General features: G+C 60.1%; 1 long non-coding RNA gene across 1 annotated transcript; it reads right to left on the bottom strand.

Annotated features, from left to right (window-relative positions):
* Positions 1-332: 332 nt before the first annotated feature.
* On the bottom strand, positions 333-7,885 carry LOC308654559. The gene is made up of 3 exons (XR_014023292.1): positions 7,786-7,885; positions 4,844-4,959; positions 333-553 (listed from the first exon to the last, which is right to left on the bottom strand). It is a non-coding gene; the product is annotated as an uncharacterized lncRNA (long non-coding RNA).
* Positions 7,886-10,651: the final 2,766 nt, after the last annotated feature.

Genomic DNA, 10,651 nt, shown 5'->3' on the forward strand with positions numbered 1-10,651 from the left:
TGGAGGCGGTCCCAGAGGCTGCATACCCGCAGCTGTAGCCTGGGGGGGTGGGCAGGGTGGAGACTGGGAACAGGAGCAGAGCCGGGGAGCTCTCAGGCCTCAGCAGAGCGCAGCCTGCTTTGGGCCATGTCCCAGGAGCCCGATCTGCTTGGGAGGGTACAGGGAAGGGCCACTGTGCTGGGGACCAGGACTGGAGAGGCTGCAGCCATCGATGGATGCCCAGGTGGGGTCCAAGGAGGGTGGGAGTGCAAGGTACCTGAGGGGGTGGGGAGAGGGCGTCTTTACCCACAGTCCCTCTGGCTGGCCAGCCACCCTGTGTGATGAGGCTGGAGCCTCAAGGACCAGGCCAAGGTCTCAGAAGGACAAGACAAGCTGTGTGGGAGGATTTCACTTCTGGGCTCTCAGGGTCTCCCTCTGCCCCACCTCTCACCACAGGCTGCTTCCAGTGGCCGGTGGGTACAACAGAAATTCCGGGTCCCCAGAAAAGTGAGCCCCGTGTCCTGCGAGCCGCCTGCAAGCCTCACAGCCCCATGGCCTCTGCTTCCCGCCGCACCTGGGGGAGCAGCTGCAGCTTCAGGGTCAAAACAACTGCTGGGGTGACAGCCAGCCCCCGCCCAGGGTCAGGGCCCAGTCCATGTGTCCCAGGAGCCCTGCAGGGACGACTTGCAGCCCTGCCTGCTGCCTGGTTAAAAGTAGGCCTCCGGCTAACGCAAAAACAGCATCTGCCCCTTTTCAGGGAAATGAAGACCCTTGTGTGAAAGGTTTGTTGGTCCATGTGTTCCCCGGCCCCTGTGTTCCTGGGCCCTCTGTGTTCCTGGGCCCCTGTTCCTGTCCCCATGTGTTCCCGGGCCCCCTTTATTACCGGGCCCCTGTGTTCCTGGGCCCCCTGTGTTCCTGGGCCCCTGTTCCTGTCCCCATGTGTTCCCGGGCCCCTGTGTTCCTGGGCCCCCTGTGTTCCCGGGCCCCTGTGTTCCTGGGCCCCCTGTGTTCCCGGGCCCCTATGTTCCTGGGCCCCCTTTATTACCAGGCCCCTGTGTTCCCGGGCCCCTGTTCCTGGCCCTGTGTGTTCGCAGGCCCCCATGTTCCTGGCCCCCTGTGTTCCTGGGCCCCTGTGTTCATGGGGCCCTGTGTTCCTGGGCCCTTGTGTTCCTGGGCCCCCTGTGTTCCTGGGCCCCTGCTCCTGTCCCCATGTGTTCTGGGCCCCCTGTGTGCCCAGGCCCCTGTGTTACTGGGCCCCACACAGTTCTGCAACACACATTTCCTTGAGTGGATCAAAGGTTGTAGCTGGTGTTTACCATGGTGATGCCATGTGACACTGAGGCCCAGCTGGCCGGTGGCTTCCCAGGAGGGAGAGAGTTCACACAGCAGGTTCCTGGCCTGGGCTCTGGAGACAAACTGGTTTCCCCTGTGGGAGTGCTCCCTCTGCATGTTCAGGGGTCCAGGGGACAGTGGGGGCTTCAGGTCTGCAAGCCCAGGGCATGAAGCCCCCAGCCAGTCTAAAACTGCGACCCTACAACTGAGGGCAGGGATGGGGGGATTCCATTGTCTTGGGGGGTCTTTGATTGACACGCTAGCCCTATTTAATTGATCGCAGCTTCCTGGCTTCATACTTATAGTTATCATTATTCCTAGGAATGATTTATTTTATTGCATCTCAGTTTATGATCTGCAAAACACTTCTTAGCATTCTTTTGGAGAGGGCCTTGGAGAATCAGTTAAAAACACTTGGTCACTTGGAGAAGTGTTGTCAAACTGACTCCACCAGGTCTCACTGTGTGAGTACTAATGGGGACGCTGTGCACTAAGGCTCTGAAGAACACAGCCCAGAGGTGGAGGGAGGCCTCCTGCCTTGCTGACCCCGGGCAGGTGGCACATGCTGAGGCTCTCCCACCTGCAAGATCTCTGTGAGGCCCTACCAGAGCCTGTCCCACCTGTGGTGGGAACTGACTCACGCAGCCCACCAGAAAGTGATCCTGACCAGGGCTGGAGGAGGGGGTGCCCAGCTCCACACGCCCTCTCCCACTCATCACCTCAGTCCTTCCTCTGGGCGCCATGCAGGTTGGGTGCCATTCCTGTCTTCAACCCTGGAATAAGTTAGCTGTCCACCAAGCTCCTGGAGACTTCCCGGGGGAGCGTTGGCCCACGTGGGCAGTGGGTGTCCCGCCCGGGAACAGCAGCCCACAGCTCTGGGGCTGAGGACAATGCTGTTTGTGTTCCCAGAACCGCTTCTGTCCCGAGGGGTGAGCAGTGGGGAGTGAAGCCCGTGCCCTCTTGACCCCCTCCTTTCTGGACACCTGCCCCCTGGCCACTACTGACATGCTCTGGACCATCTCATGACCAGAGGCCAGCAGTGGCCTTGGCGGGAAGGAAGGGAGAGAACAGGCCATTTGCTCTCATGGCATCCTCCCCAAAGTCAGCTCTGGGTGCCCAGACCCCCTCCTTCCCAGGCAAGGTCCCATCCCACCTAGGACGCCCTTGAAAGGGAGACGGGCTGCAGCTGCACCCATCGGCCTGGTCTGTGCCTGACAGCAGACAGAGTGGAGCGAGGCGGCTGGGGTGGGCTTCTCAGAGACGAGTCTGCCTCCCGCCTGCCCCTGACCACAGACTGCCCAGTGAGCCGTCTGGAGCCCTGAGCAGATGCCTGGGGGTTCATCTTCCAGCCTGAACGATGCCGTGAGCAAAGGCAGGTCGTTACCAGGCTGCAGTGGCAGGCGACAGTGTCCCAATGGGCCAAGGTAGCATAGCCACTGTCCCCAGAGGGCCCGCTGTCCTCCCAGGACAGCCCCGATGTAAGGGCCAAACAGGTGCTTCCCTGCTCAGTGTCTTGAGGAACTCCAGCAAGGGGCAAGGGAGCCACCAGTAGGCCCCGCAGCCCAGCCCAGCACCGCACCCCTCCTGTAGCCCTACTGCCCCTGCGGTGCCCGCCACATCCCTCCTCCCTGCTGCCACCTCTGCACAGCCAAGCCGCCATGCTCATGGGGTCCCCAGTGGCATGTCTGTAGGGAGTGTCTTCAGTGTATGCTGCAGGTGACAGTCACTCTCAGATCCAGATTGCTGCTGAGGGCAGTCCCAGGGGCTGCTGTTCCCGGGCGGGACACCCACTGCCCACGTGGGCCAACGCTCCCCCAGGAAGTCTCCAGGAGCTTGGTGGACAGCTAACTTATTCCAGGGTTGAAGACAGGAATGGCACCCAGCCTGCATGGTGCCCAGAGGAAGGACTGAGGCGATGAGTGGGAGAGGGCAGTGGAGCTGGGCACCACCTCCTCCAGCCCTGGTCAGGATCGCTTTCTGGTGGGCTGCGTGAGCTCAGTTCCCACCACAGGCGGGCAGCAGCCAGCTGGCCATGTCCACCAGGACATGCCAGAGCAGGACGTACAAAAAGGGGTCCCTGCTCCCTGCTGTAGGCCAGGCATTTGCTGAGGACGCCATAGCAAGTGTTCACGGTGACAAAGGGCACCAGCTGCACCTGCCTGTGGGGAAGAGAAGCAGGTGGCCACACAGGGACAGTGCACACAGCAGGATCACCATCACCCTCTGCAGGGAGGAGTTCCTAGAACTGCAGGCGCGGTGCTCCTCCAGCCCTGATCCTCTGCAGCCAGGTGGCTCGCACAGGTCATGACCTCAGGCACCTGCCTGTAGGATGGCACCACGGGGCTGGCTCCTAGGACTGAGATCTGAGCAAGATACAGCAGCAGGCCCCAGGGTGTCTGCAAGGTGGCCTTGTCCCCCCTGCACCACACTCACTTCCCCCACCTGCCTGGGCACAGCTGCTGGCATGAAAGGTGACGGTGGCACTGTCACCCCTCCCATCTCCCACACTGCAGACCCCAGCTGCAGTCAGGGGCATCTGCAGACCCCCTGGTATGAACCTGATATTCTGGGCTCCATGTTGGTGTTTCTCTTCTGAAACCTGCTTGAGCCTCAGGGGAAGGGAGGGGCTCAGACTCTGGGCCTTGGTCTGATCCCTGTGCCCTCTGCACATGGGTCTGCATGGCCTGGGGCAGGGGCCATCAGGTCATGCCAAGGCCTCTGAGAGCTGACCCAAGTGTACGTCCTGACCAGGGCCACCATTCAGCCTCTTGGGTCCTGGCTGGCTGAGAGGCTGCAGGTCACCAGCAAGACAGTGAACCTCTGTCCCAGGGTGTCCCACTGTCATTTGGAAGGACCAATGTCCCCTGAGTCTCAAAGCAGCAGGAGTACGGTCAAGAGGCATCTGCCTGCCAAGGGCAAGGACATGATCCTCAGCAGTGAGGCCCGGTCCCTCCCAGCCCAGGGTGAAGTAACCACTTGAGGCTCTGCAACTGGCCATGTTCCAACAGCCCCACACCCTGCACGCCACCTGCTCCCAGTTCCCACCCATGGCGGCACCCTGTTCCCTAAGAACCAGGGCTTTGGCCAGGTTCTGTGTGAGGAAAAGGCTCCCATGATCCACAAGTAGCTGGGCTACCTGTCCTGAGCAAGGTGGACTGGTGGCCAAGAGTGGGCGGGAGGAGCCGGGCAGAGCGAGCCGTGTGCACTCAGAGCCTCCTCTGCCAGGGCCCGACACAGGGCACAGGGCGGGGCAGACACCACCCCAGAGCTGACCACCACAGGGAGCCTGGCCACACACCTCTCAACAGAAGTGCAGACCCATGTGGCCTGACAGGTGAATGGGCCAAAGTCTCCACGGAAAGGACAGGGGAAGAGAAAAGAGAGCACTCACCTGGCCATGGATTGGCCCAGGGCGCTGACCTGGCCCTCTGCCCAACCGCCCACATCCTCCACCCTCAGAGGGGCCTGCCCATTGAGGCCCAGCCCCCACTCCAGCAACTCCCAGATCAGAGACCCAACCAACAGGACCCACCTGGTCACCACATATGGGGCAAGGCAGATGACGAAGGACCCGATGCAGGTGCTGACCCTCCTGATGGCTCCTGGGCAGCACCTCTCTGCTCACGGAGGCAGCAACATTGGTGCAGCCTGCAGGGACAGGAGACAGCCATCAGATCAACAGGAGGGGCCCGGGCAACCTGAGCCCAGAGCCCAGAAGGCGGGGTGAGGTGGACTGACCAGGGTGGGTTCAAGGAGGAGGTCCAGGCTGGAGAGCCTGAGGGAGGCAGAGGACAGGACAAGGGAGAAAGAGCGAGGAGGAGGAAGGGCTGGTTTTCTCTGTGATGCACGTGAAATAAAGGAGGCACGGAGGGTGGGACAGAGGGGCAGCCCTCCCCGTGTCCTTCTCTGTGCCTCCCTCCACCCTCCCCTTTCTCTTCCTTCCCACTGTGCAGGGGGACCTGAGTCAGGCCCTTGTATGAGGAGCTGGACTGAGACCCCAGCGAGGGAGAAGGCACTGGGCCTGCTCACTGTGGCAGACAGAGGCTGGGGGTGGAGGCCTATCCACAGACGGAGGGGGTAGGGACAAAACCTCTCCAGCAGCAACTCAGAGCAATGACCCTGGCAAGAATGTCAGTGGTCAGACCCATGCCACCTAGTGAGCCAACCCACCCCAAGGCTTGAGACCAGGTCATAGCAACGGACCAGGTCATCTAGGGGCAGAAATGGCTGTGGACTTCAGACCCACACCCCTTGTCCTAGGAGGGGAGCAGGGACTGAGCTCCGCAGCAGGGTCCTCAACAAACCTCTCCGGTGACCCAGACCTCACACTCCTCCAACAGCTCCCTGGGTGCTGTGGGCACATATTCCAGGAGGCGAATACAGATGCTGAGAAACCCCTCCCATGTGCTATCACAGAAAGAGTAAGAAGGTGTGAAGCCGTGGGCAGGGTGCCTGGAAACGGCTAAGTAGGTGCTGGTGTTGGTGACTGGCGCTCCCAGATGGTTGTAAGCCAGCAGCCAGGAGAGAAGTGCGGACTCCCAGGTGGTGCTGTAGCAGAGCCAGCAGGCTAGCACCACGCGGGGGATGGCCAGCCGCTGACCCCACGTGTAGGACAGCTCAACGTGTGTCGGACGCCAGAGAAGTGTCCAGGAAGCCGACGGCCAGGCCCGCGCTAGGCCCTGACGGTGGCAGATCGCACAGTAAGCCAAGCCCTGTGAAGAGCATGTGGAATGCGACCAGCACCGGGTGGCCTAATGACAGATTCACCAGGAAAACGCCCAAGGCGTGTGCGCGCAGCTCAGTGCTGTAGGCACAGCAGAGCAGCACCGGTGCGTTGGACAGCACCGTGCCGGTCAGCGCCAGCGCCAGCAGCCCGCCAGCAGTGCCTTACCCCGACCCAGGGCGCTAGCTGCTCACCAGGCGCCCTGAGGACAGAGTCCCGCTCAGGACTCGCTTCGGGGAATGCGGAGCAGCGAGGCCGGCGCACCCACGGTCTCCCAGAGATCCAGAGCCCCACAGGGTCCAGAGCCATGCGCCCAAAGCCGCCACAGTGAGGGATTCCGGAAGCGGGAGCTGCCGGGCAGAGCAGGGGACAGCCATAGGTCGTGGCGCTGTCCGGGGTGCTGAACCTTCGCTGGAGGACTTTCTGGCCCTGAGGCACCTTCCAGCTGCTGAAGCGAGGGGAGGCGGGAGGGTGCAGAGCTCAGGAGTGACAGTCTCTCTGCTGCCACCCTGTCATCCTCTTCCTCTTGGCAGCACCACAGGAGGAGATTCTGTGTCCCTCTGCTCCCGACCCGGTCGGTGCCTGCAACGGTCACTTTTTCTGCCCAGAGCTCCTCTGCAGTGACTCATGTTCGGTTTAGTCGCCAGCCAGCAGGTCCTTTATGATTTACTTTGCCCCTCATTCCGTGCCTCACCTGGGTCGCTGGCACCAAACTACAGTGACCTGGTGGCTTGTGGGGACAGCGGAGGGAGCAGGGAGCTGTGGGGCAGGGTGCGGCGACAAGGGAGCTGGAGAGAGAAAGCAAGCCCTGTGGGTACTATGCCCCCCACCCCAGCACAAGGCCCTGCACTGGATCCGAGCAGGCTGGCTGGAGAAAATACGGTCTAAGGAGCAAGAGAGGAGGAAGAGGAGGAGGCTGTACAGGGGAGAGGAGAGCGGGAGGCCAGGGGAGAAGGAGGGTGGCCAGGAAGGACCTGCTCCCATGGGGGCAATGGAGACCTTCAGCTGACTCTTGGTGCCCCTGGGGGGGGTATGTCTCTCCCCATCTGCAGTGTCTCCTCTCACAGCTTCTGAACCTGTCACCTTTGGGAATCTCCCAGTCCTGTGGTCAGTGGTAGGACAAGGATAAGGCAGAGGCACCCAGAAGCCGCTGGTAGCAGGAAGGTTAATGCCATTTCCTCCTGACATGACAGGAAGCAGGGCAGACCCTCTCCCCCATACCCATCCTCACCTGCAAGTCCACACACCTAACCCTTCATGGGGCAGAGGGGCTCTGGAGAGAGGGGCTAACTCCATGGGTCTCCCTGTGCCAGTGCCCCAAGGGGTGGAGAGGAGTCAGGTGGCCCAGGGGGGGACAGGATGGATGCACAAGACTAGCTCTGCCACCCTCAGCCTTGCCCCCAGGCACACTGTTGCCTCCTGGTGCCCCATTTCCTCACTGGTGGAATGAGATTTGAAGGGCTAAATAGCACCTGCCCCGTGTGGCTGCTGTTAGGGTTAAACAAAGTGAGGACTCAGTCCCACTTCACAGGAGGGGAAGGCAAGGCTCTGCTAGTGTCATCAAGGCCACCCAGCTAAACGCCAGGAGGCTGGTGTTCAACCACAGTCCTTCTAACTCTAACTCAAGGCCCTTGTCATCCAGAGGTTACCAGAAGAGCTCCAAGCCAGCTCTGCCCAGGGATGCCTGGGCTCCCTCTTCCCTCCCCTCTCGGGCACCCCACCAATCTGCTTTGAATCCAAGAAGTTCTTACCAAATCCACCTTGCCTGAACCAGAGCAGCGACGTCAACGTCCTCCTGCCACTCCTGGGAAGGCTGGGCACCTGCAGCTCCCGTGGACCCCACGTTTTCAGGGGAATCGCCTGGACAGGGAAGGTGACGGTGGCAGCAGGGGCTCAGGAGGAGCCCACCCCCAGCCCCTCCCAGGTGTCTGAGGAATGGTCGGCAGCTCTGGGGATTGTAGACAGCGTCACAGTGAGGGACCCACACAAACCCGGAGGCTGGGCAAGGCCAGGAGAAGACGTGGACAGAAGGTCCGACACTGCAGCCACCCTGAGCGACAGGGGTCTTATGTTCAAAGTCCAGGGCACGGTACCCGTGGCGTCAGGTTGAGGCTCTGTCACTGTGACCGATTCCCTGCCCCCCTGTGGATTCTAAGTGCCATCAAGGAGGGGTGTCAGCCAGGAGGGAGACGAGTATTGGGTCCTAATACATATCAAGCTTATTTGGCTGGCTCTAAGCTGATCTAACGTCCCTTATTTAATGCTACCTGCAGCCTCTGGGATGGGCCTTCCTGCCCCTATTTTTCAGACAAGGAAAGAGTTCAGAGCAGTTAGCTTTGATAATGGAGCAGAAATGTCTCACTCACTCCAGACCTGCTCCCACACAAGGGCTGAAGCAGGAGTTCTGGGACATGCTCAGAGGAGAGTGGCAGAGAGGGTGGGGTGCTCGGTGGACGGGGTGGCATCGTCTTAGAAGGGTTGGACAGGAAGGAAAGTGCAGAAGGGCATTGCAGGCCAAGACAGCCCAGAGACAAAGTCAGGTGGGAGGCATGACAGAATGGGTGTGTGTACAGTCATGGCTGCCAAAGGCAGCGGGGGTGGCTGGACCAGCTTCCAGCAGGCGTGGAGGGGCCACAGAGGATCTTCTTGGGCAACGGGGAGCCATTAAGGACTTCTGAGCAAGGATGGCCCTTGGAGACCCACCTGACTCTTACGTTGAAACAGCAGGCAGGAGCAGGTGGCAGAAGGAGCCGCCACCTTGGTTCACAGGGCACTGTTGCGCATGGCATAGGCAGACATGCAGGGAATTCAGTGCTCCCTGAGTCCCTGTGCCTCCCTCCCCCACCTCCCTCCCTGTTCCTTTGTGAATTACTGTTTTTAACGTGGTGAAAATAGTTAACATTTTAACAATTTTTTTCTACTCAGAAGATAAGATAAACTTATTAGAACCTATGCCTCACCCTACAGATCTGGGTCGGGAGATGAGATGGCACTCTATGACAAGAGCACAGAGTTCAAGCCACTACCTGCGGCCCAGACAGGCTGACAGCACCTGAGACCAGAAGCGCTTTGAGGAGGACGGGATGTGGCTACCTGTCTCTGCGCCCTCCCTGCAGCACAGAGGTCCAGCTCAAGGTGAGCATCGCAGTGGAGTCATGTGACGACGACGTGCCAGCATAAATGATGAACTTGGGCTGGGGGGTGGGGGAGCCTGAAGGGCGGAGTCCACTCCCACACAGAGAAGGCAGCTGCACCATCACACTCCGCTAGAACAGCTCTATGAGCCACCAAATGCAGGTGGCAAAAGACACGCTTGTTGCAGATGACACACGGTAATGCCAACACCTTAATGCATACAAAGGGTGGGACGGGAAGGCCAGAAGTGGTCACTTCTTCATCTGTTTCTATAACGTCTTTGTTTTCTGGGACGCTATGAACTGCTTTGAAAATCAGAAACAGTTCTGAGAGACCCTGGGTTGGGTCCTCCACCAAAACTTGGGCCATGTCCAACCCCTCGCTGGGATTCTGCGTATAAGGAGGTAAAAAATCCAAGGTGGCCCATGTAAGCATACAGCAGGTGCTTACTAAGTGCTGGTGCCTGCTCCCTTCTGCAACCCCAAGAGTGAGCACAAGAGGGGACAGGTTTCACTCACAGATGCAGGATGGTCGTGGACTGTGTGTGGGGGTCACCACATGGAAGGAGGGGGTGGGCGCTGGGGTCATGGGCACCCAGCCGCTCAACCACCCTTCAACCCAGTGAGCAGTGAGCCCACCCTAGGCCACCTCAGCCCTAACATAGTCCCAATGGAGCCAGGAGACAGAGGCCGAAAATGAAGCAGACCCCAAAGCAGTGTGACAAGATGAGGCCAGTTAAGAACTACCGCCAGAGGCGCAAGGGGGCCATGGAGGTGCTGCTGGAGTGGCCCAGCAGAGGTGGGTGCAGGCGGGCAAGGTCCAGGCGGCCCAGGGAGTGGTCTCCCGGAGGAGACCTGCACAGGAACCGGGCCCCAGTCAAGCAGTCTCCAGCACGCGGAGGCGAGTGCTCAGGGAGAAGGGGACCCGCGCCTGGGATTGTTCCAGGTGGTGTCATGACCCAGACGACGCTCCTTCCTGCCGTTCACTCACCAAGGTCCTACAAGCCACCTGCAAGCTGGTACCCCTCAGGATAACTCCCCTAGAGCCCACCTGAGACCTGAGCTGGAGCCACAAACTTCCTGGCTTAGTGCCAGCACCTGTGAGCGCACAAACAGGGACATTCACCCCAAACATCCTGAAGATGTGGGCTTATGCTCTGAACAGCACTCTGCTCGCACACTGTTGAGTGTAGAATAGCACTATCATGGCGGTGCTGATGGGGGTGGGGGTGTGGGGATGGTGGAGATGAGGTGGAGATGGCAGTGGTGGTGATGCTGGTGATGCTGGTGATGGTGATGGTGGTGGTGAAGATGGTGGTGGTGATGGAGATGATGGTGGTGGTGAGCATGATGGTGGTGGTGAGCATGATGGTGGTGAGGGTGATGGTGGTGATGAGCACTCACCATACCCCAGGCACCTGCTAAGCCCCTTTATCTATCACCCTATTGAATTCTCATCCCACACCTATGAGGTAGATATTAA

The sequence above is a fragment of the Spermophilus citellus genome (genome assembly GCF_964194105.1).
Source record: "Spermophilus citellus genome assembly, chromosome: 8".
NCBI classification, from domain to species: domain Eukaryota; kingdom Metazoa; phylum Chordata; class Mammalia; order Rodentia; family Sciuridae; genus Spermophilus; species Spermophilus citellus.